The following is a 25,747-nucleotide window of genomic DNA, read 5'->3' as shown; positions in this document are numbered from 1 at the left end:
ATTGCATTCATACTGCTTTCGTCTTACATTTTCAAAAGCTGAAATCATTTAAATTTGTTATAATATTTATAAAAAATAAAATTGTTTGTTAGTAAAAAGAATTAATACAAAAAGCTTGACGAAGGGGGAGGGGACTTAAAAATCACCTTTTTTGCGTGTCTTACTTCATGGACCTGCAATGCACCAAAGATGAATTTTCCCCCGTAACGCTGGGTAGACACCCTTGCGTGGTGTGTTACGGTGTAAGATCTACAACGGTCACATTGTCAGCTATAGGCAAATCCTGACCTAACGAATACCTTCCCCAATATTCAACTCCGTGGTACTTATGAGGGTGTCACTGAGTCGGGGGCCTTTCGTTAAGTAACTACTACACCAACACTTCCTTCCCCTCCCAAGTTACGGTGAAGATGGGCGTGGCCAGGAGTAGTAATCCTCATGCTTTTGTGATTTTTATCCTAGATCGAAATCAAGGACCACACCCACCTTGATTTCTGATAGCAATCTGAATAAGGGTTTCAAAAGAAAAACATGAGAATCACTAGTGTAAAATCTACGAAGTACACCGTAACTATGCTATGCTATGCTGCAATGCACCAAAGATGAAATTAATATATATATCAGACTGTAGAGTCAATGTGCGAGATTAACGTTAAAAAACTTAAGTGTTTTGGTTTAGCCACCGCGATAATTCTCATCAGACTAGCTAAAACCTGCTTCGCAAATAGGAGTGATCGAAGCAGTTTCCCACAGGTCTTCCATAACTCCGGCAAGGTGCCATGACAAAAAGATCTAATGGAAATAATTGTCAGCAAACAGTTGTAGAGATTGAAGATCCTATATTAAGAGATATGCGAATACTTTTCAATACTTTGTATTAGAATAAGCATGATGACCGTGCATTTCATAGTTGCTACTTGACCAGAACAATCGCAATTACACAAGGAACCAATGTATGAAAGCATGGGGTTTGCTCTCTAACCACAATGTGCACAGGTCGACCACGGCGCTGGCCACGTCCTCACGGTTGATCAAGGATGGGAAGGAATTGATGATGCAATCGCTCGCCCAATGCAATCCGAGAACACCTCTGCCCTCGCCACGAGTTCTTGCGGAATTCTATTGGAATCGGGGAGTTAGGTCCTATGGCAGAGGTTAGTCTTGGTTAACGGGTTGAAAATATGATAGTAATGAAAGTGTGATATATTCAATTAGATGGAAATCATCTACGTTTTAAGCAATTCAGTTATTCAATTCAATTTCCATGTAAACATTTCAACAAAATTCGAATTTCAAACATAACAAAATCAAACTGAACAAAATCCAACAAAACAAAAATCAATTTGAAACGAAATCAAATTTAATCCTCTGTCCATAACTCCTGAAATCAGGTCTCAAAGCCATTTAATTTAATTACTGTTGAATTCGATTTCTTTTAGAAGTGTTCTCCTAGCCAGTTCAAAATTGTGAAAACCGAAGAATTTTCAGAATTTCAAAAAAAAAATCGTGTTGAAATTCCGAGAAGGTCAAGTCTACATTCCAAAAAGTTTTGCGTGGAAATTTCGTAAATTTCCCAATTGATAACCTTGAAAACTTCTATCCGTGATAATTCCGATGCTTTTCTTGAAAATTCTATGCAACATCCCGCTGAATAACCATCTGTTGAAATCCCACGATTTATCTTCTAACTTCGAAAAGTTTCCCCGTTAAAAAACCCCGAGTAATTTTCCGTGAATTTTAAAGCATTCCAAATAATTTTCTGAGAAGAAATTTTCGGTGGAAATGATAGAGAAGTTTCAGATGAAACTTTTGTGAACTTCTCGTAAAAAAATCGAATAAATTTTCATGAAAATTAGAAACGCTTTTTTTTACAAAAACTGCAATTTCTTTTTTGTGGAAACTCAAATTGTTATTGGTGGGAAATTCAAATTATTTCTCATGGAAGTTTTCAACAATTTATTTATTCCGAAAATTTTCCATTGATAATTCCAAAGAATTTGCATTGAAACTGTCGAAGAAATTTACGAAGAATTTTCCACGGGAATGTCTAATAATATTACTTATATGTCCAAAGAATTCTTCGCAAAAATTCCGAATAATTCCCGAAATTAGGAAAAAAAACAGGGACTTCCAAGAAAATCTCCAGCCAATATTCTGAAGGGTTTCTCGCGGAAATTTCGGAGAATTTCCTTTACAAGATCCAAAGAATATCTTTTGGGCATTCCAAGAACTTTTTCTTGGATATTCCAAAATGCTTCCTTTGTAAATTAAAAAAATCAGTTGTAGCACGACATAATTTTCATAGTTTGCAAAGAAGTTCCTGCCGAAAATCAAAAGAAATTCTAGTAGAATCTGCAATAAAATCCAAGTGATGGAAAATTTTTCGAAAGGTTTTATAGAATACTTTGAATACTTTGAACACAGAAGAATTTCCTGGTGAAATACATGATAGTTTTAAGCCGTAGTTCAGACTTTTACTTCAGTGAAATTCATTACATGGATAAACGCAAAAGATTATTTCGATAAAGTCATGCAAAAAAAACCGGAAAATCCGAAAAAAAAATCAAGCTAGTGTACTTCGCACAAAGCTGCTGTAAAATCGTTTTTAAAAAAATAAAAAATAAATTAAATAAAAAGGTCTACGTAGAGTATTGGTATAACCCCCCCGTCCCCTTCGTAGACTATCGTAGACTTTTTTTAAACCCCTCCCCCTCTCAAGAGTCCACGTGATTTATGAACAGTCCCTTTGCAATTCTAGCGATTGCTGGAACATGAGGAATATATCAAAAGACACAAAGTACGAGGAATAGGACGGGCCTAGGATTGAACCCACGTCCTTCTACGTATGACGCTATATGACAACCAAGCCCATTAATTGAGCATCGCTTTTACTTTCGTAAACAAACGCTGTCAGCACTTGCCGCAGAGCAAAATGTTCGTGTTTGTGCATAATTTTGCAGTTGATGACACTTTTCGAATTTGTTTGTCTATCCTCCAACAGTGTTTGAAGAAGAAACCAAAATGAAAGTGCTTTACAAATGAACAAATTACAATGCGTTAACTAGAATACTTATTTTTGCGAAAGTAAAACAAATGGTTTATCCGATTACATTTTTTATCAAATCTATTTCATTGCAACCGTAATACTTCTCAATCGGCCACAAAATAAATCTCGCCTGATTTTTTAAAACGTCGTATGTTCAAAAGAGCCTTCCTTAGCCGTGCGGTAAGACGCGGAATACTAAGTTGAAAAGAAGGCCAAGTTCCATTTGGAAGAAAAAGAAGATCGTTTAAAAAAGTACCAAAAGTGGATCCTCTAGTAGCTGAACTTTACATTAACAAGTTCTACATCAGCCATGAATTTGGTTCCTTGAGATAGAAAATGGAACAGCGCCCTTAACTAAGCACGAACAAACCGTTATAATATCACAGCTTGTCGCTGGTGTTGTTCCTAAGGATTGTGAGATTGTGAGGACAGGACAGTGAGACCATTATGCCCTTTTTCAGCGGTCTCTCATTATCAGTTTTGAGTAAATTACACAAATTTTGATTATAACTGAAGGAAATCAAACGCAAAGGGGTGTAAGTGATAAAAACATAGTTTTAAGAAAATGGTCTTTGGTAGAATATGGCAGTTTTTCAATATTTTTCGTTCCATACAAATTGTATGAGAATTAAAAAATCAATAATTTTCTGTGAATTTTTATTATTATTACAAACGTTATCGACATATTTTCGTATAGCTTTAAACCAGAATAATTTTGCTTATTCAACTAAAATTTGATCAAAATGTCACTTGTTACACCCCTCTGCTTCCTGCTCCTTCAACTTAAATAAGTCAAAAGAAGTGAATGTTTGTAAAACGGTGAAAACGTGAATCAACGCTTCCCTAGAAATATTTATAATCGAATCAACTACCCACACTGGGCTGAAAGTCTCGCTAATAAAGACAAAAAAAAACTACCCACACTCAGGCTGCTCATTCTAATGAATCATCGAAACGCAAATGCTTTAGGTATATTACATAAGATAACAAGCATAGCTTCGTTTTATCAACAAAGATACACCTAAGTTAAATTTTACACGGGTCGACCAAAATTGATTTTGACCTTCAGCTGCAATGAAACTGTGTTAACACGAAAACTAAACACAAAAAAATCAAAAAAAAATCAGGTGATACCAAAAAGTTGTTAAAGGTCAGGTTAACTAAGAAAATAATCAATTTCATCCACCTAAAATAAACCTTTGTGTGATGAAATTTGCAATCGCAAAGAAAACACACATCAGGCCGTTATGTGAAATAAATGTTAAAACAGAATTCGTGTATTATATGACTGACTTAGAATTTTTATGTATTGTTTTGCTTTTGGTACTACACCAGCTGGTTCATACAACGCTGCTCATGGTAATGGATGGCCTTCTTAGCGACGTTTTAAATGATAATGAGTTTCACCGCTTTATAAATTATAATGTTCGCGAGACTCTTTCCTTCAGAGGAGATAAGAGAAAGATTTATTTTATTGAGCAATACAATAGAAACAGACGTTGATGTCCGGTTTACAGAATGGTAGTTAATTAATGAAACGCGTACATCGCGATTCACGGATGAATCCACATATGTCGGGATCAACTCTCGTGACATAATTAATCCCTTTATTACATTTGTGGGCAAATAACTTAAAACTAATGTCAAAACGGTGTTTAAGACTGGATAATGACAGTAATTGTGTGCAATGGGTTTCTGATTTCAGATGGCAATGTTAATTTGCCTTCGAAGTACGCACTGAAGAAACTACACACTCGCTTTCAACCAAGAGCCTGAAGGCCGTACGGTTCTTTTCTTCCGCCCGCCAATGTTTTCCTAGACTGTACTGATAGGACGAGCACATATTTATTTTTGCGCGACGGAGTGCCGTCGACGTCGTCTTGGGTTTATAGTCTAAGCAAATGCCTGTTGCCAACATTTTTGTGTCACGTTTCTCTACGCCACTCGCAACAGTAGTCTTCTGCTAGATAAAGATATAAAAACCTAACCGATGTGATACAGAGTTTTACTTTCGCAGCATCCTCACGCGAAATTCGCCACTCAGTAGGACGAAAATAAGTTTTCAAAGCCGGTTTGTTCACCGTAGAAAAAAATGCACCACAGAAAGGGTTCGAGAAATGCGGTTACATATACATCTTTATGAATACTCTTGATGGTATATTACATAGACAGGTAAGTGAAGCAAAATTTCCAGTCTCCAAACGGACTATCAAGTCTCAAAAACCGAACATGACGACGTCACAATTGCAATCAACAAATTTAAAGATGTGATGTTTATATTATTAGCTTATGTTTGTTTACGTTATCGTACCCAACCATACATTCGGTCTGTCATGACATGGTTTTGTTTTCCTCCACACTTATGGCCAAGTCCTAGCAAACTTTTTTCTTTATTTGATACAGTCTTGTTACCCATTTTAGTAAGTGCTCGGAACCGGAACATGGGTGGAATTGGTTTAAAGGAAGTTCAATGCGAAATAATGTCAAAGGAACGTACCGAAATTCCACGCAATGTGAGGTAAATTACCCAAACGAATACAAAAAATGCAAACAAATAAATCGATAATGACACACAAGTAGCCCGCTATTTTCGAACATGTTGAGCGAGATTGTTTTGCATTTATTTGATGCCGTACATTCAATCCGAGACGAAACTGTACCATCTCATCCTTCGGGTCTAGTCGGCGGCAATTGTCAAGCACAATAACCCGTCAATTATTCGGGGCTATGTGGTTAGGTTCTGCATAATAAACACACAGAATGGAACTTATAAACATACAATTTACCTAAACATATACAATTTCTCACCTAACCCAACCAGCGACTGTTAGATTCCCCAACAATTCTGTATAAGAACCTACCAAAACCTGTATAAGGGCATATGCGAAATTAATAGATTCTAATATAAACAATTATACAGGATTTGGTAGATTTTTATACGGGATTGTTGGGAAATATAACAATCACCGGTCGCATGTACATAAATCAATATCAGAAATATGCATCTTGGCGGATATCGCAGGATGCATTTACTGTCACTGAGCAATAACCAGCGAAACAAAAGTGACGTGCACTAAATGTTTACTCGATCAAATTAGCATTGAACTGTCGTGTAATTGTATTTGAGTTTATCCAGATGACTTAAGAATAAGTAGTACATAGTACAAAAGCAAATGCCTTGATTTCATTAGTGCAGTAGTTCAGTAGGAATACCACGAAAATATTGTGTAATTGAAATTTCACTTTTGCTACGCAGAATGAACCGGATATAACCGGATGTCGCAAAATATACCGGTAACGCCGAACCATCATAAACAGAAACCGCTCGCGAAAATTAAGATTATGGGTTCAACCAGTTTCACAAAAAAAAGCGAATGAAAATCGCCGAAAACGAAAACAAATTACCCTTCGGACGCGTCAGTGCCATAATATAGAGAAGATCAAATGACGTCTGATCCATAAATCTCTTCCAACTTTCCAACGGTGTGCGCGTACTGCCTCCTTTGAATTCCGAATTTAGAAACTCCAGCAATAAGTACATACACACCACCATTTGTAGGCGCTGTCGTCTATCTGCATTATTTCAACTGCATGTTTTTCTTTTTGCTCTACGGGCATGATTTCTCGATCACGCTCGACCCACGCCACTGGCTTCATGGTTCGCACTGCCAAGAACCTTCAATCGGGGATATAGTTATTTACTTCGTTTTCTTTGAATAATTAGCATTCGAGAGTGTGATTTATAGATTGCCACTCAAGCGAAATGGCGATTTTTATGTCTTATTTTGTCAAAGCACTTGTATTTGGAGTGAATGTTGCGGAGAAAGCGAAACAAATTGGGACATAGTTTCCTGGTAGTTTCAATGGACATTAAATCACTCAAAATGTTCGTTATTCCCAACGACGCAATGTGACCATGAAAACATCTTTTCAACACGAAAATTGATGGACGTGAGCTAATCGTCGTATGAAAATTGGGGAAAACTTATTTTCTTGAAAGAGGCTTCTCTACATCGAGTGTGAACACTAAATGTTCAAATTACAGATTTGTTTCTAATAAGACTCGGATTGATGTTTACACTAAAGAAGCGAATAAACACCGATTTGCATTAGCTCTCGGAAAAACCGTGTTTCCAATCAGCCAAACTACGAAAATCGGACGGCTAAGATGGGCAGGGCACGCAATCAGAATGTCGGGTAATAAAGTAATCAAATTCGAAAACTCGCGCGCTCATAGAGGAAGCAGCTCAAAACTCTCCGGAGAGCAGAAAGTACAGGAAAAAGACTTTATCCACAATCCAAATAGAAAGCGCGGAGTCCACCTCTACTAAAAGCCCTGAACAAAACCTACTTAGATTTGAAAGAGCGCACTTAAGGACACTCCTCACGGAATCCAAGTTTCAATGTGCTCGCGTTTTCGGGGACACACCACTCGATATGGAAGCAACGAACAACTGTCATTTTGGTTGATTTGGCTTTGCTGCGTCGCAGCATGCGTGAAATAATGAAAATGACAGTTGTGCGTTGCTTCCGTATCGAGTGGTGTGCCCCCGAAAACGCGAGCACTATGAAACTTGGATTCCGTAAGGAGTGACCTTAAATGTCCTTACACCGAGCGTCGCTGCAAAACGGAATCATTATACTCAGGAAGGGATTAGCTGGTAACATCTATTTAACTAGGGGGAATGACGGCTTTGGCAGGTTTTGTTCTATTATTGGCAGGGGGTTTTTATGACTGACTATGCTCAAATTTGGCCTAAGCATTCTTTGCTTATCAAAGAATATTGTGACCAAATTTAATAAAATTTGGTCGACAAAACCTGCCAAAGCCGTCTTTCCCCCTATGTAATAGTCAGAATAACACCCAAAGCCTTTCAAAATGTCCAACTCACTACAGCTTGACTGGAACTAGGGCAAAGGATGTATTTTGGACCACCTTTACGGGGGCTCTTATTTTGGACCACCAAGAGGAATTTGCACTTAGTGGTCCAAAATATGAGCCGTCGAACTGGTGGTCCAAAATACCTCCCTTAGCCTACTTCAAGAAACATTACTTCTCAGAGTAGTACATCAGCGAAACGACTCGAAAAAAAAAAATAAAGCACATCTAAAATTCCGGCTACATGGTTCTCATCTGTGAGAATCAAGAAACAGCTGAGTGGTGGAGAGGATGGTTGTAGGACAAAAGGTCGAAGACCAAAAAATCGAAGAACAAAAGATCGAAACAAAAAGTAGAGGGGCGATTCAAATATGAGGTCCACTACTTTTTGAGATCTCGAGACACCCCCTCCTCCTCTGTCACGCTTTTTTGTATATGTACTGTCACAAAATCTTAGACCCCCTCCGCCCTTAAAACCTGTGACATCATTTTTGAACGACCCCAAAGTAAAAAAGTCGGAAAGACTATAAAGATATAAATTACGGTTGTAGGACAAAAGGTCGAAATTACAAAAATGAGGAAAAACGTCGAGAGTGTTATACAACCATTCTTTTGCATTTATTTGTGTTTTATCTGATATTTTTTTCTTTCTAGATTTTTTCCTTTTTTCCTTTTGTCAAATCAATATTCTAATCAAAGTGTTCCTTACCGAAATGTAAGATCCTGAAACTTCACTCATTTTCATCAAAATGATTTTTCGAAATATATCATTTTTGGCTTAACATACCATCTTCTAGTGATAATAATTTTATTTTTATATGCTCAAAAGACGATACATTTTATAGAGTAATGATACATCGCAAATTCATTTTTTTCCAGAATGTGTTCAGATCGGTTTTGGAAAGCAAAATATTGATTTTGAGCTAAATAAAAAAATTGAGTGCTAGAGGGTTGAGTAAACTCTAAAGAATAGCGTCTGTTTAAAATATAAGCCATAACTGGTAAGAACAACCTATGGTTAATGAATGAAACTTCCAATCTCTGTCTATTAGACTATTTGTACTGTCAACCTTTTGTCTTTTCCACCTATCGACCTTTTGGCCTTCAATCTTTTGATTCAAATGGTCGAAAAACACAAAACATCGAAAGGGACTTTCTTCTTCTTTCTCTCCTTCCTTCATCTTTCTTCCTTCTTCCTCTTTTATCCATTCTTCTTCTGTCTCTCCTCCTTCTTCTGTCTTCCTCTCTCTTTTATGTCTTCTTTCTCCTTCCTTTTTCTTTCTTCCACCCTCCCTCATATTTCTTCCTCCTTCCTTCTTTCTTTCGTCAGGTACCTAATCTAATCTTATTCAACTACTTTATTGACATATAGGGGAAAAGACGACTTTGGCAGGTTTTGTGCTATTATTGGCAGGGGGGTTTTTGTCGACCAAATTTTATGAAATTTGGCCACAATATTCTTTGATATGCAAAGAATGCTTAGGCCAAATTTGAGCATAGTGAGCCCCTGCCAATAATAGAACCAAACCTGCCAAAGCCGTCATTCCCCCTACCTCTAATTACCTTATTGCTTTGGTGGAGACTTTGAAAGCCCCTTGACATATATGGTCAAGACTTGTATATTTATGACAGCGCAAACTGTTTTTCAAAAAGTCTAACCAGATTGGATATAGACATTCCGAAAGCGAAACTCGGTCAACCAGTCCCGGTATCCCCTAACATGTGTAAGCATTCAACTGAAACCAGGAAAAAATTATGCATTGAAATTTGCGTTCGGTTACAAACAAGGCACATTTCTCTTCTACTTCTTCTTCTTCCTCTTAGTTTGCATTACAACCATAGTCCACGACGGGCAATGGTTATTTCCCTTGATTTGATTCCGACACAAGTTCTGACTAATGAGATCGGAAAACTGTTCGGATCAAACCGCTCGACAGTTTTTCTCCTACTTGCCAATTGCCCAGATAAGCTCCCACGTTCACTAGAAGAAACACTTTTTTTCTGTTTTTGCAGTGACCGAGTGTTTTCATTGAGGAAAAACTCTTCGTTGGGATATATAAAATCTAAACCCGGAGCATCAACTACTAACTAGGATTACGGAGGCGCCCATGGCGAATTGAAAGTTGCTGTACAGATAATTATGCAGGTGCGCCAATTAAAAATTTCCTGTGGATATTTCTCCACATCTGAGAAGAAGCATGAATATACATTCGATGATATAGCGAACAAAACATTGATTTCCAGGGAGAATGATAAATCCCAATACTGTAGCTTGAGAAAGTCGCAACTAATTGGTTCTGAGATTTTTCTTTGCAAAATGAATTTCATACTTTGCAAAATACATTTGTTTTTGTTTTTAATGAGATTTCTCATACTTTTTGCCAAAGCAGTAACATAGTGATGTATAAAGGACCATGTTGACGTCTCTTATGCGTTTGTAATGCGCGAAAAAGGCAACACCAAATAATTCTAGGTTTTTATTCATGGTCATGTGGTCATGTTCATGGGTCATGTTTTAACTGCATTAGACCATGCAGACCCTGAAAGTCTCTTTAATAAAGACAAAAAAAAAAAAAAAAAAAAAAAACCATGCAGACCATTTTAGATTCCTCATCCACGTTTCCTCGCAGTGAGCACTAATTCTTAGAATATTCAAATATGAAGCATGTTAACATTTTGTAAACTCATTCTTCCACTTCTCCAGCACTCTCTTCCTTTCACCAAGGAGTATATTAGTGATACGAAACCACAAGTGAATTATCAAGCGCACAATTCAAGCGAACCAAGTAATAAACCAAACTTTAAAGTAATCCGAGTAGTCTCCAGCAGGAGAAAACCAATCGAATAACTTTTCAGCGTAGTTAGTAGTTTAGTTCTCTAGACATTTGTCAGAAAGGGTCAGGGATCGAACCCTTGGTCTCCTGGTTATGGGGCAGAAGTAGTGGCACAAGGTCACCAAGACCCTTTTTTCAAAATCCTTCTTAATGCATTTTAAGAGAGCTACCCAAACTCGAAATCAACTAATTTGAGCAGAGATGGAACAAAACTCTTGAGAAGCTTAGACCGCGGGCAAAGGGGGTTCAACCGCAGCAAACTTTCCGCTGATTAAGGCCTATACAGAAGGACTCTGTCAAACTACAACAAATGAGAAGAGCCACACAGAAATCATGAGTTCTCGAAATCAACCTTCCTCGAAAGACCACTCCTACGGTGTGGAAGCCTCCGAATGACGGATGGTACGCTCACTGTAGAGCCCAGCGATACAACGAGTGAATTGTTAAAGGTCCACTTCCCTGATTAAATCACTGAGTCGAAAGCCGGCGACCATTGGAGATGCTGTTTTAGATCCACAAGAGACCCAACCATGAGTTTCATGATCTAAAAAAGACGCAATAAAGATAACAAAGGAAGCTAGACAGAGAATCAATATTTGTTTCAAAACGGTTTAGTAGGGTCATTTGGTCGAATGCCATTTGGCCGAATAGTTGAAATGCGTTTCCTTATCAAGTGTATGAAGTGAGAAGTGAGTAGTGAAGTAAGAAGTGAGGAAGCAAGAAGTGGGAAGTGACAAATGAGAAATGGGTAGTTTTTGGTAGGAAGTGAGATGTGATAGGTGAGATAGCGAGTAGCAAGCAATACGAAGCAAGATCAATTCTGAATGAAGAATGAACAAAAAAGAAGGAAGAAGAAAGAAGATGTAATCAAAGAAGAAAGAAGGGATGTGGAATTTTTAATATGAAATTCAACAAAATTTATCGGGCATTATTACAGATCAGTTATGCACCGATGCAAAAATGTCAACTGGTTTTGTAAACAAATATATATTGGTTTAACTCAACATGGTTTGATGTCCGCGACGTTAGGCATAAAACATCCCAAAGAACAGCCCATGATATAAAGAATTATGCCAAACGTCCATTATGCCTAACGGCCACTATGCCTAACGTACTTATGCTTAAAGCCCTTATGCCTAACGTCGCGGACCTCAATCCAACAGCGATATATGAAGTTATTTCATTTTAATACTTAGCTGTTAATTACCTGAATTTCATTTTTGAAACTCAAACATTATATTGTTTAAATAAAAGCATTTCAAATTTACTGAACACCGATGCACCTAGCTTTTTTATTTTGTGAGTGTAAAACATTTTGAGTGCATCTATCGTGCAACCATTCAATTTTTGTTTACTACTTTCGCCCTTATCAATACAGTTTAAAGCAAAGTGGTTTAGCGAGAACGCATTAATCGCCTGTCGCCGCTTCCCAGTCTTGCTTATCAAATTAGGACGAATTAGGCCATCCATGAAACGAAAAGCAGCAAATCGAGCAGAAACTAAATGAATAGACTAACCTTGGCTGACGGGATACTGAATAAAGTTCAAGATTAACAAACAAAATGCGTCATATTGGAAGATGATGGAAAAGGAACGTAGTTTAACCAGCATCATTGGCTGACAAAATAGGGTTACTGCTTCTGGACTTCATCTCATAGCTCCGATATTGGTCTCACGAAAAACAAAGCAATGAAAAGGTATTTTGTTTGTTTATTATTTTTGTGATTTTTTTCAGCAGTGAGCATGCATGTTAGCAAAAAGAAGCGACGAAATTGGTGCGGAATTTCTTTCGCGATGGGATGAATATATGTACAGCGAGATGGAAAACGGAACAGTTCCCTTAGATGTTAATAGATAATTAATGAAAACGCATTGAAGCTATTTAGGCTGATTCACGGTATACAAGCAATGATTATTTAAGTTTAATGGTAGAAAGGGTCTCCAGTTAGCCTTGTGAGCAAAGGCGTAGGATTGCCAATCCGGATATGGTGTGGGTTCGATTTTTGGCCCCGGTGTATGATATTTTCGGGTGCTTTCAATTAATATCTGAGGAAATGGTAATAGAATACTACTTAAGTTGAAAAGCAGGTCATGTTCTTCACATCTCTTCACAAGCAAAACATAAATAAGCACTAGAAATAGATCACGACATCGAAAAAATTCGGAGGAAAATTTCGTTAAACTTAGATTTTGTTGAAATATAAAAATAACTTTTTTTAGTACTCTATAGAATCGAACTTATGGTATGGGTTAGTTAGTAAATTATGGTATGTGCGTTTGTAAAGTTTTCCACACTTATTTATTTATTGATATGTGAGTTGAAGTCAAATTTGCGTATTAACCTTCGCTCCTGACGATAATTGGAAAACAAATTAAGTACCCATATTAGAATGATGTTAACATTCAATGGTGACATATAAATCAAAATAAAACAAAAAATGTAATGATTACTGACTGGCGATTTATAATTAGCTAGCAACGGCACACGTAAATCAAAATATTACGATTATTGCTCTTTATTCCCAAATCAACTAGCAGTTGGCTGAGTATCTCGTAAAAAAGCAATAATGACAATAAAAATCCTGCGCTACCCAATCAACCATTAGTAGGCAATGGTAAATGATATACCGCTTTGTTGCGAGCAACACGAGGAAATGAATCGAATATTGATAACGTGTATCTACGGGTGAATCGTCATTTTGATAATTCGCAACGATGGACGGTGCACTTTGCGACCAGATATAACAGATTGCGACGACGTGACGCCAGATGGCGTATGATTTTGGATGACGACTGTTGTATCTTAGTTATAACGAAAAATATCACAAGACGCTCATGTGCCAAACGCATGACTGTACGGTTCTCGTTAAATTTTTTATTTTGTCTTTATCTTTTAAAAACAATTTTATTTCATCAATAGTAAACAGAGCTCTAGCTTACATCAACATCATCTTTGCTGCCTAAGCTTTTGAAATAAAAAACAAAATTATTGATTTATGTTAATATTTTAATGGGCATTTGCAGTTCATTCGTGATCACAAAGTTTCCAAAGATCAGCAATATAATATGTTTATGGTATAGCTATCGCTGTCGCGTCAAAACAAACTAAGAGCACAATAAGTGTCGTCGATATTGTTTACATAGATTCGGACCAATTTAACCCACAACCCAGATATGGAAATTACAACGCAACTTTTTGATAATCACTAATCCGTAAGTTACCAGAGCGATGCCAAATAGACGGCCCTGATAGTAAATTGAAATGCGATAAGAACATTCCAAGCATTAAATAACACTACATACATTCATGTAAATACCAACCGATGGTGTATGTACGAGATAGTTGTTTCCACTCGACTCTTGCTCCCTGTCGATGACGAATCCATTGAGTCAAATCAAACGATAACGATTCACCACGCCAAGATGATGCTACCTATAACCTAGTCGCACTAAAGTGAATATGTATGGTGAAACTCAATCCTAGCTCATTAGACATAAAAATTTCGAAATCTGGCACACGACTGCTGATTTTTGCGAGAGCAATGGGCAATGATCTCCGAGCAGGCTGTAATAAATCACGAGGATGATGAAATCAAGCTCGGTTAGGAAATGTTTGCACTTGCTGGTCACTAGTTATGAAAAGGATTAAATGGGTATCAATGTTTGACTTATTATGATATTTGAAATCTGTTCATTCTAACAAACTCACATTTACTATGCATTGCATATTGTACTGATCAGTTGGAATCTATATAGTGTCCGGTAGATCGCTTTCATTTTCATAACCCCGTAATCACGTTTCGCGAATCTCTTTGTTCAGTGAATCATGATAAGCGACAACACGCCGACAGTTGATCTCACACTGACTGGGGTGAGCAGCTCGAAAACGGCAATGCTGATATGGGGAGGTCCGGGAAAAATGCAAATCACGACCAGATTCCAGAACCAATGGTACAACAATGTGGACAAGTTTCGATTTCAACTTCCTTCTACGATATAATTGATTACGAGTGGGGTGGGTTCTGATCCCGGCGGCGCTTTACTGATAGACGGGTGCTCGAGGGAGTAGGCCCATAGGTGGGACTCGCTAAACTAACCCTGACTTGACCGTGATATCTGAAGTGATAAATAATTTACAAACAAGGTTGAGGATAAGTTTAGTGCAATGGGCAACATTCATAAAAAATGCACAAACGAGAGCGTGCAAGTTGTCTGGCAGAACAGGTTCAGTGCTAATCTGTTCAACTGCTTTCTAACTAGATAAACAATACTACACAGGGGCCGGTGTTTCTCTGCATGTGGAGCTCTAAGTAGAATCTCACTAACTGGATAATTACCGAAGCAAGGCGTAACGAATCCATTAACATGCCGCCTCGTTTGATCCTTTTCAAGTTTAACAAGTTAACAAACATTGTTAATTTTTAAATAAATTTCATTGAATATTATGGATGGAAAAGTTGATTCAATAAATTATCATTGATTAAAATATTAGATTCACGAAGGAATTTAATGGTAACTTGAAAGTAAGCACAGAAAATCAATTGGTAAATGACCCGAAGAAAAATCTAATTAAAACACACTGCAATGTTCCATGGTAGCCGCACTGATAAGATATCAAAATTAACAGGAACGCGTAATCCCCAAATCATGACGCGCTCACGTGCCAAATCAATTAGCGGGTTCCCCCCAATTTTTAGAGGTGCTAGATCATCAAAGACAAAAAAAAACTGTGACAGTTGTTTACGAAGTCAGCTATAAATAAACATAAACATCAGTAGTGTTTTTCGATGACACATTAGGTTGAGAAACTGTTTATGTCTAATGGAATCACCACTTCCCTAGGTACGTAAAACGTTTTGCTCTTCTCCAAAATCTGGTTCTTTTTTTTATTATTTTTATGTATTTCACTACGATGGCCCACCTATTTATCTGTATTGGCATTGCATAGAGTAAGTCCGACTCGGACTGTCCGAGTGAGATGCCACTCCTTTTTCAAAAATCGATATTTCTCCAAAACAATACGCAGTAGCCTCTTTTGTTTTTGGCCACCATACAAGAGCAGCATATGTCAGTTTTAAACGAATGAACCATTGCATCATGACGTCATCGACAATTTTTTTTTATCCGTGTTCAAATGGCGAGTGAAGTTTCATGAGGGCAATGTTTACATTTTTTTATATGGAGTTTTTGGCTCGTGCAATCGTCTATAATGAAAGTATAGGTAGATTCAATTTACCATTTTTGGGCTTAAGCCCCATTTTCTTCCAAATGTTTTAGAGCATATCCAGATCACTGATTTCCTTTCCGATCGCACATTTAATATGAGCATTCCAGTTCAGTTTGGAATCCAGAATGGCTCCCAGGTATTTGACCTGTTCACTAAGCTGAATTTCTAGTCCTCCAAGCTTAAGAGCTTTTAGATCTAGTTTCACTTTCTAGTGAATGGTACAATTACAATTTCTGACGGACTGATGCTAAGGCCTTCCTGAATACACCATACATAGGTAAATTTTAAAGCCCATTGCATTCTCTCAGAAAGGACATTGTCAAGCTTCCCCCTCACTATGATGACAATATCATCAGCATCAGCAAAGCCTACAACCTCGAAACCTTTTTCCTTTGAGCTTTTTAAAAGATCATTCACAACTATGGACCACATTAGTGGCGAGAGGACTCCTCCTTAAGGGCAACCTTTTGCTGCCCATACTTTATACTTTGATAGACGAACTTCCCAGCTCCGAAGAGATGTTTCTTTTTGCAAGCATGGTGTGAATCCATTTAATAATGTTCATGTCGAAGTTTATTTTCTTCATAGCACGATCCATTGACGAATAAGAAGCGTTATCGAAAGCTTCTTCAATATCTAAGAAAGAACAAGCGATAGAGTTTTTTCTTCTTTAGATACCACTGTATGAAATGCCGTAATTGTTGACTTACCTGACTGGTAGGCAAACTTGAACTTAAACAGTGGATGCTTTCATGTAATTTGAGGTGATATAATCACTTAATACCGTTTCCATAGTTTTCAACAGAACTGATGGAAGACTAATGGGCCTGAATGATTTAGGATGCGTCTTATCTCGCTTTCCTACTTTTGGTATACTTCTACTTGCCTCCATAAAGTCTTAGACATGCCTTAAAAATCTCAATAACCGGCGAAATAAGCACTGATTCGCCGTTTTGAAGCATTGCTGGAATTAACCGTCCGGTCCTGCAGATTTATAAGGCTGGAAAGATCTCCCTGCATTCTCTACCTTGGATTTCGTGAAAATATCGTCAGCCACGGCTTGTGCAACATTTTTCGAATCATCAGACATGTTAGTTGTTCTTGCTGAACATCTTTTCCCGAGCAGCACAAGTCAATCGTAAATGGTTACAGCAACTTGATTGTGGCTGAATCTGGTCACATATGAATTGCAGTAACCTATGAGGAACTTGTGTGCTGCTATGGTGGCTTTCAAACGAACTACTTGTTTTTGGGCCTACACACATAATCGATCCAGGAAAATGGGTTTCCATAATCAACTTTTAAGTTTCGCCAGAAGTTTTTGTGGAAAATCCATCTTCTTTTTTCAGATTCCTTAGCTCATTCGTATGATCTTTTGCAAGTGCCCTCTGAAGTTTCGTGACTTCTGAAGTATTGCTAATATTTTCACACGTTTGAACCCAAGGATTTTCTTATTTCGTTATTTTACTCAGTGAGTGCACTCCTATACGGAGTCCATCTTGAGATTCATTTTGCTTTATAAAAAAAAATACGAGTAGTCTTCCGCAGTTGTTTTCTAATTTAGAGTTCAACCACGGAACGACTGTTTCATAGGACAACTGTTATTGAAAGCATTTAAAATCATTAAAAATTATATAAGGGATAAATGCCACATCATTATCATTTTTACTCAAAGCTTAAACTGCAGCGCTTTATAGAGGATCCAAATAATGAAATAAACATGTGGTTTCGTGGGAATATTCGTAAAACCGTGCTACAACTATTTATAAAAAATAACATGAAAAATTTTACGGCCTCCGCGGCGTAAATGAAAGTGTGTAACCGTCATATTACTTTTTTGGCTGATCAGAACGAGCAGTTACTTGTAACGTTTTTGTTTTCGCAACAAAGACATACTTTCACATACATTTCCACCAAACAATCAAACAAGAGTGCAAACTACTCAAACTAAACTAGCTAAACTTACTTCAAAATCATTTTTAATACGGGTTTTCGATTCGTATAATAAGCTATACCACCGAGATAAAAAAAATGCGATGGTTTATAAAACGAAATCCTGACTTTTGATGAAATGCACGGACATGCCCAAATATTCAATATGTGACATAATTTTTGGTTTCTTTTCAAGGTCCAACCAAGAAGAAATCAAAACCTGATAGTCCGAGCATAATACACAATACTATGACTACGGGGTAGCGGAAATTCGCTATTTCACGGAAGTCACGAAATCCTCGAAATAGAATAGTTTCCGCGAAATTCAGTAAATTTACCCTCAGTGCCTGACCACTATCTGGTGATGGTTAAACTGCGCCCAAAACTATCCGTCATCAACAATGTTCGGTACCGACGACCGCCGCGGTACGACCTAGAGCGACTGAAGCAACCTGATGTCGCCACTGCATACGCGCAGCATCTCGAGGCAGCGTTGCCGGAAGAGGGTGAGCTCGATGGGGCCCCTCTTGAGGACTGCTGGAATACAGTCAAAGCAGCCATTAACGACGCAGCGGAGAACAACGTCGGGTATATGGGTCGAAGTCGACGGAACGATTGGTTCGACGAAGAGTGCAGACAGATTCTGGAGGAGAAGGACGCAGCGCGGGCGGTCGCGCTGCAGCAAGGTACCCGGCAGAACGTGGAACGTTATAGACGGAAGCGGAGACAGCAGACCCGCCTTTTTCAGGAGAAGAAACGCCGCCTGGAAGAAGCGGAGTGCGAGCAGATGGAACAGTTGTGCCGTTCTCAAGATACACGCAAGTTCTATCAGAAGCTCAACGCATCCCGCAAAGGCTTCGTGCCGCGAGCCGAAATGTGCCGGGATAAGGATGGGAGCATCTTGACGGACGAACGTGTGGTGATCGAAAGGTGGAAGCAGCACTACGAGGAACATCTGAATGGCGCTGAGAGTACAGGCAGTGAAAGTCAAGGCAGCGGAGGAGATGACTACGTCAGTTCAGTGGACGATGGAAGCCAACCAGCCTCATCCGTGAGGGAAGTTAAGGATGCCATTCAACAGCTAAAGACCAATAAAGCAGCTGGTAAGGATGGTATCGGAGCTGAGCTCATCAAGATGGGCCCGGAAAAGCTGACCACTTGTCTGCACAAACTGATAGTTAGAATCTGGGAAACCGAACAGCTACCGGAGGAGTGGAAGGAAGGGGTTATATGCCCCATCTACAAGAAAGGCGACAAACTGGAGTGTGAGAACTTTCGAGCGATCACCATTCTTAATGCCGCCTACAAAGTGATATCCCAGATCATCTTCCGTCGTCTGTCACCATTAGTGAACGAGTTCGTGGGAAGTTATCAAGCCGGCTTCGTTGACGGCCGCTCGACAACGGACCAGATCTTTACTCTACGGCAAATCCTTCAAAATGCCGTGAATACCAGGTCCCAACCTACCATCTGTTCGTTGATTTCAAGGCGGCATACGACAGTATAGACCGCGTAGAGCTATGGAAAATTATGGACGAGAACAGCTTCCCTGGGAAGCTTACCAGACTGATCAAAGCAACGGTGGATGGTGTGCAAAACTGTGTGAAGATTTCGGGCGAACACTCCAGTTCGTGCGAATCGCGCCGGGGACTAAGACAAGGTGATGGACTTTCGTGCCTGTTGTTCAACATTGCGCTAGAAGGTGTCATGCGGAGAGCCGGGTGTAACAGCCGGGGTACGATTTTCAACAGATCCAGTCAATTTATTTGTTTCGCGGATGACATGGACATTGTCGGCCGAACATTTGCAAAGGTGGCAGAACTGTACACCCGCCTGAAACGTGAAGCAACAAAAGTTGGACTGGTGGTGAATGCGCCAAAGACAAAGTACATGCTTGTGGGCGGAACCGAGCGCGACAGGGCCCGCCTGGGAAGCAGTGTTACGATAGACGGGGATACCTTCGAGGTGGTCGAGGAATTCGTCTACCTCGGATCCTTGCTAACGGCTGACAACAACGTTAGTCGTGAAATACGAAGGCGCATCATCTGTGGAAGTCGGGCCTACTACGGGCTCCAGAAGAAACTGCGGTCGAAAAAGATTCGCCACCGCACCAAATGTGTCATGTACAAGACGTTAATAAGACCGGTAGTCCTCTACGGACATGAAACATGGACAATGCTCGAGGAGGACTTGCAAGCACTCGGAGTATTCGAGTGACGGGTGCTTAGGACCATCTTTGGCGGTGTGCAAGAAGACGGTGTGTGGCGGCGAAGAATGAACCATGAGCTCGCCCAACTCTACGGCGAACCCAGTATCCAGAAGGTAGCTAAAGCCGGAAGGGTACGATGGGCAGGACATGTTGCAAGAATGCTGGACAGCAACCCTGCAAAGATGGTGTTTGCTTCCGATCCGGCAGGTACGAGACGGCGTGGAGCGCAGCGAGCGAGATGGGCAGACCAGGTGCAGAACGACTTGGCGAGCGTGGGGCGTATCCGAGGATGGAGAGATGCGGCCTCGAACCGTGTATTGTGGCGTCAAATTGTTGATTCAGTGTTATCTGTTTAGATGTTAACTAAATAAATGAATGAAACCCTCAGTGCTACAAGCCGTAAGCAAGAAAGTTCACTTCATATCCCCAGCATATCCTAAACCCTACTGGAAAAAAAATAACATCCAAAATTATTATGTACCCACCCATTTGGGAACATTACAACAGCTGCAGTGTATCACATCCAGAGAATCTGACAATAAACGATTCTTTAATTGACTATTTAATACTTTGTGAGATACTGCGCTTAAAACTAAGAACTCTCCCGATATAACAATGCAATATCCAACATGTTTAATTCATTGTGAATTGAAGAAAGCAAAAAAAAATCCACTATGGAAATAGAGACTCAACTTAATTTGAATTTCAGGCGTTATTTGTGTTACGAAATTTGCAATAGGGAAATCTCCATATGTAATGCACGTTCGGTCAGCAATAGGCGAAAAATTAGCAGTTCAACATTTGGCGAATTACCCTACTTACCACTTCTGTATTGCTCAATAAATTTCAGCCGTGGCAATATTTCTTGACCACTACTTGTCGTAATTATTTGCACAGTACTTAAGAGGTTCATACATCCCATCGTTCTGTTCTTCAAAGTTACATTATGTTTGACACAAGCATGTAGGAAATAAGGGGTACCACTCAACAAAAAGGTTATCAGTGTCAGATTGAACCAATGATTAACTTAATCGTTTTATTACGAACCTGCATATTTTACAACTCTTTTGAAACTCGATAAGCTTCAAGTAATTCGCGGAAAAGAACGGTGCTATTCTGTCAATACAACATATTTATCACAGCAAACATATAAACGATTCGCAAATGCAATCGATTCCCTATAAAGAAGATATTTCGCAACCGTCGGCAAAACCACGGTTAGTTTATTTTTTTATACATGGAGCTAACGATTACACTCATTGGTTTGATGTTATGTCTACTCTACCGTTCCACAAGGGGGGAAACACGAAAAGGATACATCTACTAAAAATAAGCTCTATTACGCTTCCATGCACCTTCTCTCTGTATCACTGCTTTTTTTTTTGAAACATTTCACGTGAAAAATGGCTGCTACAATCGTGCTGATCACTGCTAGCCAAAGTGACGCATTACCTTTGGTCATTTCGCGAAAAATCAGATCACTTTCACGTAGAATGTATTCTTCTCTTTGTGAAGCTTGAAGGTGACATGACCATTAATCATGTCGTCGTGTTAAAGTTAAATATTGTTTGGGACAAAATGCGTTCATACTTAGGAAGGTGTTATATTATTAGTTATTATATGTTTATGCGTGTAAATCGTTTAATGGTAAATACTCGCTTTTTATTAGTTTGTTTATTTTTCATTTTTTTTTTTTGAGAACGAAAACACATCAGAGACAAAAAAATGATAAAATTCTTAATAATGTCTTCAAATAACAAGAATTATTTTCCAGAGATTTTTTATTTTGTTTTGCAAGGAAAATTTTTCGAGCTAAATTTCCAGCACATTTAAAGTGTACATGTTTACATGAAGGCTTATAAGCACTTTAAGCTTTTTTTTAAAGCGATTATTAATCATAATTGCGTTGATAAATTTTGCATTCATCCCCAAAAATGACAAAAAATTGCCTATAACAGGCAATACATCTTCGAAAAAATATAACACACCAACTGGCTGTGGCCAACATGCGTCATTTATGCGCAACCAACCACCATCGACAGGGCGGCGAGGCAGCGGAAATAATCACAGGTACAGTCGAATACCACATTGTTGCGACGGTTCTGAATAAACGGCAAACAGCCAACCAACCAATGACACCGATGAGAGGGAAAAATAAGTATCATGGTCAGGGCAAAGCCGGTTCAGACGACCGGTGGCGAGCGCTTAGTCCTCATTCTAGCTTTTTCTTCTGTATTTCATTCAACCCATCTTCCGGCTTGGACTCAAAGTTGACGCATTTTCGTGGAAAGCCAATTGAAATGGGGGAGGGAAATGCCCCCATTGATGATGCTGACAGGTGACCTTCCAGAAAAAGATGTGCGGGGAATCTGACGTAGACAGCGATACATTCCGTACCGGGACGGGTCAATGCCAAGAGGTAATAACACTTCAAAATTTCAAGGCTCGTAGCTGTATTGCAACACTTCATTGGAATTAACTGAACCCGCTTTGCGAATCCCGTCTCTAATTATAGTAGGTTTTGGATCAGCGAACACTGAATGGGTAATCGATTGTGGAAAATTTCCACTTTAATGCAATGGGTTATGTATCATACCGATTCCTATGAAGTCACTTACAATTCTATATCAAGTTGCATCAAGTTTAAAAACTATCCATATGATACTTACATCACATATGTCTGTGCTGGTTAAATAGTTGAATAACTATTCAAATGTTATCACAATCAATGTGCTGCTCACTTTGCTTCCGAAACTGTGTTTCAGAAAACTCGGCCGACTTATTGCAGCAGCACCAAACTGCCCAAACAACGATTCACGCGAACAAAAATCAAAATATCTATCACAGATCAACGGCACACGTCTAGAAAGAATCGACGATATTCCTTTTATCACAACTGCTTACAACCGCGAAACAGACAAAACTGGACACTTTCAATTGCTTAAAGCAATGCTCACACCAAAATATCGCAACTCAGCCAAAATTGTACCGCGAAGGTGCAGCTTTCGGCCCTATGTGTAATTAGCTTCTGGCAATAAATGCGCGCGCGACTTCTTCAATCAACTTGGTTCAACTGAATTATTCGAGCAGCATGTTTGCAATTTATTTCAGATCTTTCCGGGCCTCTGGTGGTGTTGGTAAGTCGAGCAGAATCGTATTAATATACGGTCGGTGTGCAATGCGGCGAGCCCCGCGAGTGGAAAATGCCGGTCGCGAGAGTATACGTAGGAACACGCGCTTTTCTACGATTGTGCTGACTGTACTGTACTGTGTGTTGTATTAGGGCAAAACAAAATATAGAAATGTGAGTTGACCACAGCTCTAATATTTTGATTAGCATTTTTTCGACGAACTTAAGACTTGCCATGTGGCCTCAATGGCGAAGTGATGGAAAATATTTTTTTAATTTGGGCTGCCCTAGTACGTGTATATACGTGAGCCCTTCTTTTAAGTTGGATTTTGAATATGAGCTAATGTTGTTCGGTATAGCCAGTCGGTGATCGAGGGGTCGCGTGATAATAGGTGTTGTCATTATCATGTATGTTAATAATGATGATGCGGCTGCACGAGTGGAAAACCTTCCAATTTTAATAAACAAATACAGCTATTGAATTGTTTACGTCAAGCGATAACGATTTAGCGTCGTAAGATCATTTTATCAAGTGCTCTCAGAATAGAGTGAGACCTAAGATTAAGAGCAGCATACTTTAAACTAACCGTCGTCCCTATGTACATGTAATCAAATATTATCATTATGGCAATAATACCATTCATAAAATGAATCATGGTTAGTAACAGTGGAAGATGTACGCTTCAGTAAATTTGATAGCAGAATCAAAGAATCAACATCTTCTAGTAATAAATCAAAACCCACAAATTTCAAGTTCAACACTCAACGAATAATAAGATGTTAAGATGATATTGAATTAATTTTTAATTAAAAAAAATAAGTGTGTCGTTCAATAATTGGATTCATGCAATCAAATTTGAGCAAAGCAATCTCATTTGTATATCGAGGAATAGGGTAAATGATGTATTTTGAACATCTGAATATATTTTGGACTTTTGGATATATTTTGCGTGTTTTTCTACGTAGCTTCCTTTTAGTAAATAGGAATCACCTGTCTCTTTAACCTCTTTCATAATCACATTTCTGACCATATTTACGAATTGAATTGAAGAAAATATAGCCAAAAGTCCAAAATATATTCAGATGTCCATAATACCATGTTCCAAGCTTCCAATCGTGATCCTGTATTCGTCGCCTAGGTCTTTGCCGATTATATCGAGTCGCATTATCTCTTATATTGTTCGTAATGATTGGTTTTCTAGGCGGCTTATTGGGCCTGCGCAAACCTCCTGTCTCGTCGGAGGGCCGTCGTGTCAGGGCTGTTTAGCGTCCCACCTAACACCAGGACTGATTAAATAATAATAATAATAATAATACCATCGCTCCCTATTTGATCGAACCACATTTTATATTTCAAATTTTTCTTGATAACTTTTCAACGCAGTGTCCAATCGTTATCAAAAGTGACTAAGCTTTGCCTCTGTCGAATGCAACTTGTTGCGAGAAAATCGGTTAAGGAGTACTATAAGAAAAGTCGGCTAATATTTTTCTTACTTTTTTAGCACACACATATACACAGGCACAGACTCAGTGCTCAGTTAGCCAAACTGAGTCGATTGGTATATAACACTATGGGTCTCCGAAACTTCTGTAAAAAGTTCGTTTTGAACTGAAATGATAGCTAGCATTTTGGAACAACGTCGTTGTTGCACAAGAAAGGGAAAAACAACAGAACAACAGTCGAGTCAAGTACAAGACACTGAAGACGGCCTTACTGTTGAGGTTGAAATACGTATCTGTCAGGATACAATTAAGTGGTGGAATTCAATGGGATTGTTTAAACTCGTCTTATGACAGGTAAAAACATTCCACTAAAAAGCTCAAAATAATTTTCTTATCAACAGAACAACATTTAGAAAGCTCAAATCAAACATTATCAAATAATACACGCCACCCTTTTTCAAAGCTTTCAGAGATAAGTACCGTCAACAGGGGGGAAGATGATCATTGAGGTGAAGATGATCATTTAATGTGTCAGTCAAAAGTGCCATTTTTTTATGAAACGGTAGTCAACAATATTCTCCGTTCAAGTAATGCTACCGCTAGGTAGAAATCCGAGTTTTTCGATTATAATCATGAAAATGTATTTTGTGGAAGAAAGAGAGAGATAATCATAAATGACGCTATTTTCGTTTCAAATATTGACTTCGTAGATTTCTTTACGTAATAAATTCAACATTCATACAAATAACCTAGTGTATTTTGACTACTAGGTCATAATCATTTTAGTAGAGCTGTCTTGATCAACTTCACCCCAAACCAGATTACTCAAAAAATGTGGGATAATTTAATTTATTTTAATAAATGCAAACACATTTCAGAAAACTAAAGTTGTTGATTATTGCAACGTATAGCAGTACATGTTTTGAAAATATTTGTTTCGATTTAAAATGTAAACACACATTGTTATTGCATGTTTTGTCTTAAAAATGATCATCTTCCCCCCAGTTGACGGTACCTTGTAGTTGGATTTTATGCGGGTATACGTAC

The 25,747-nt window shown here is 38.6% G+C and overlaps 1 protein-coding gene across 3 annotated transcripts in view; it reads right to left on the bottom strand.

Moving 5' to 3' along the window:
* Positions 1–25,747, bottom strand: part of LOC134221477 (sodium-dependent phosphate transporter 2) — a 123,216-nt gene that overhangs the window by 37,139 nt on the left and 60,330 nt on the right. Inside the window, exon 1 of one of the 3 annotated variants that reach the window (XM_062700668.1) lies at positions 22,797–23,201. The exons of the other annotated variants lie outside the window; for them this stretch is intronic. The gene's annotated coding sequence lies outside the window, so the exon portion shown is untranslated. Of the gene's footprint in view, positions 1–22,796; positions 23,202–25,747 lie in introns of those variants that run through there. 3 annotated transcript variants of the gene reach the window in all.

Source organism: Armigeres subalbatus, chromosome 3, assembly GCF_024139115.2.
Source record: "Armigeres subalbatus isolate Guangzhou_Male chromosome 3, GZ_Asu_2, whole genome shotgun sequence".
Taxonomy (NCBI): Eukaryota; Metazoa; Arthropoda; class Insecta; order Diptera; family Culicidae; genus Armigeres; species Armigeres subalbatus.
This window is presented reverse-complemented; position numbering and strand designations above follow the sequence as displayed.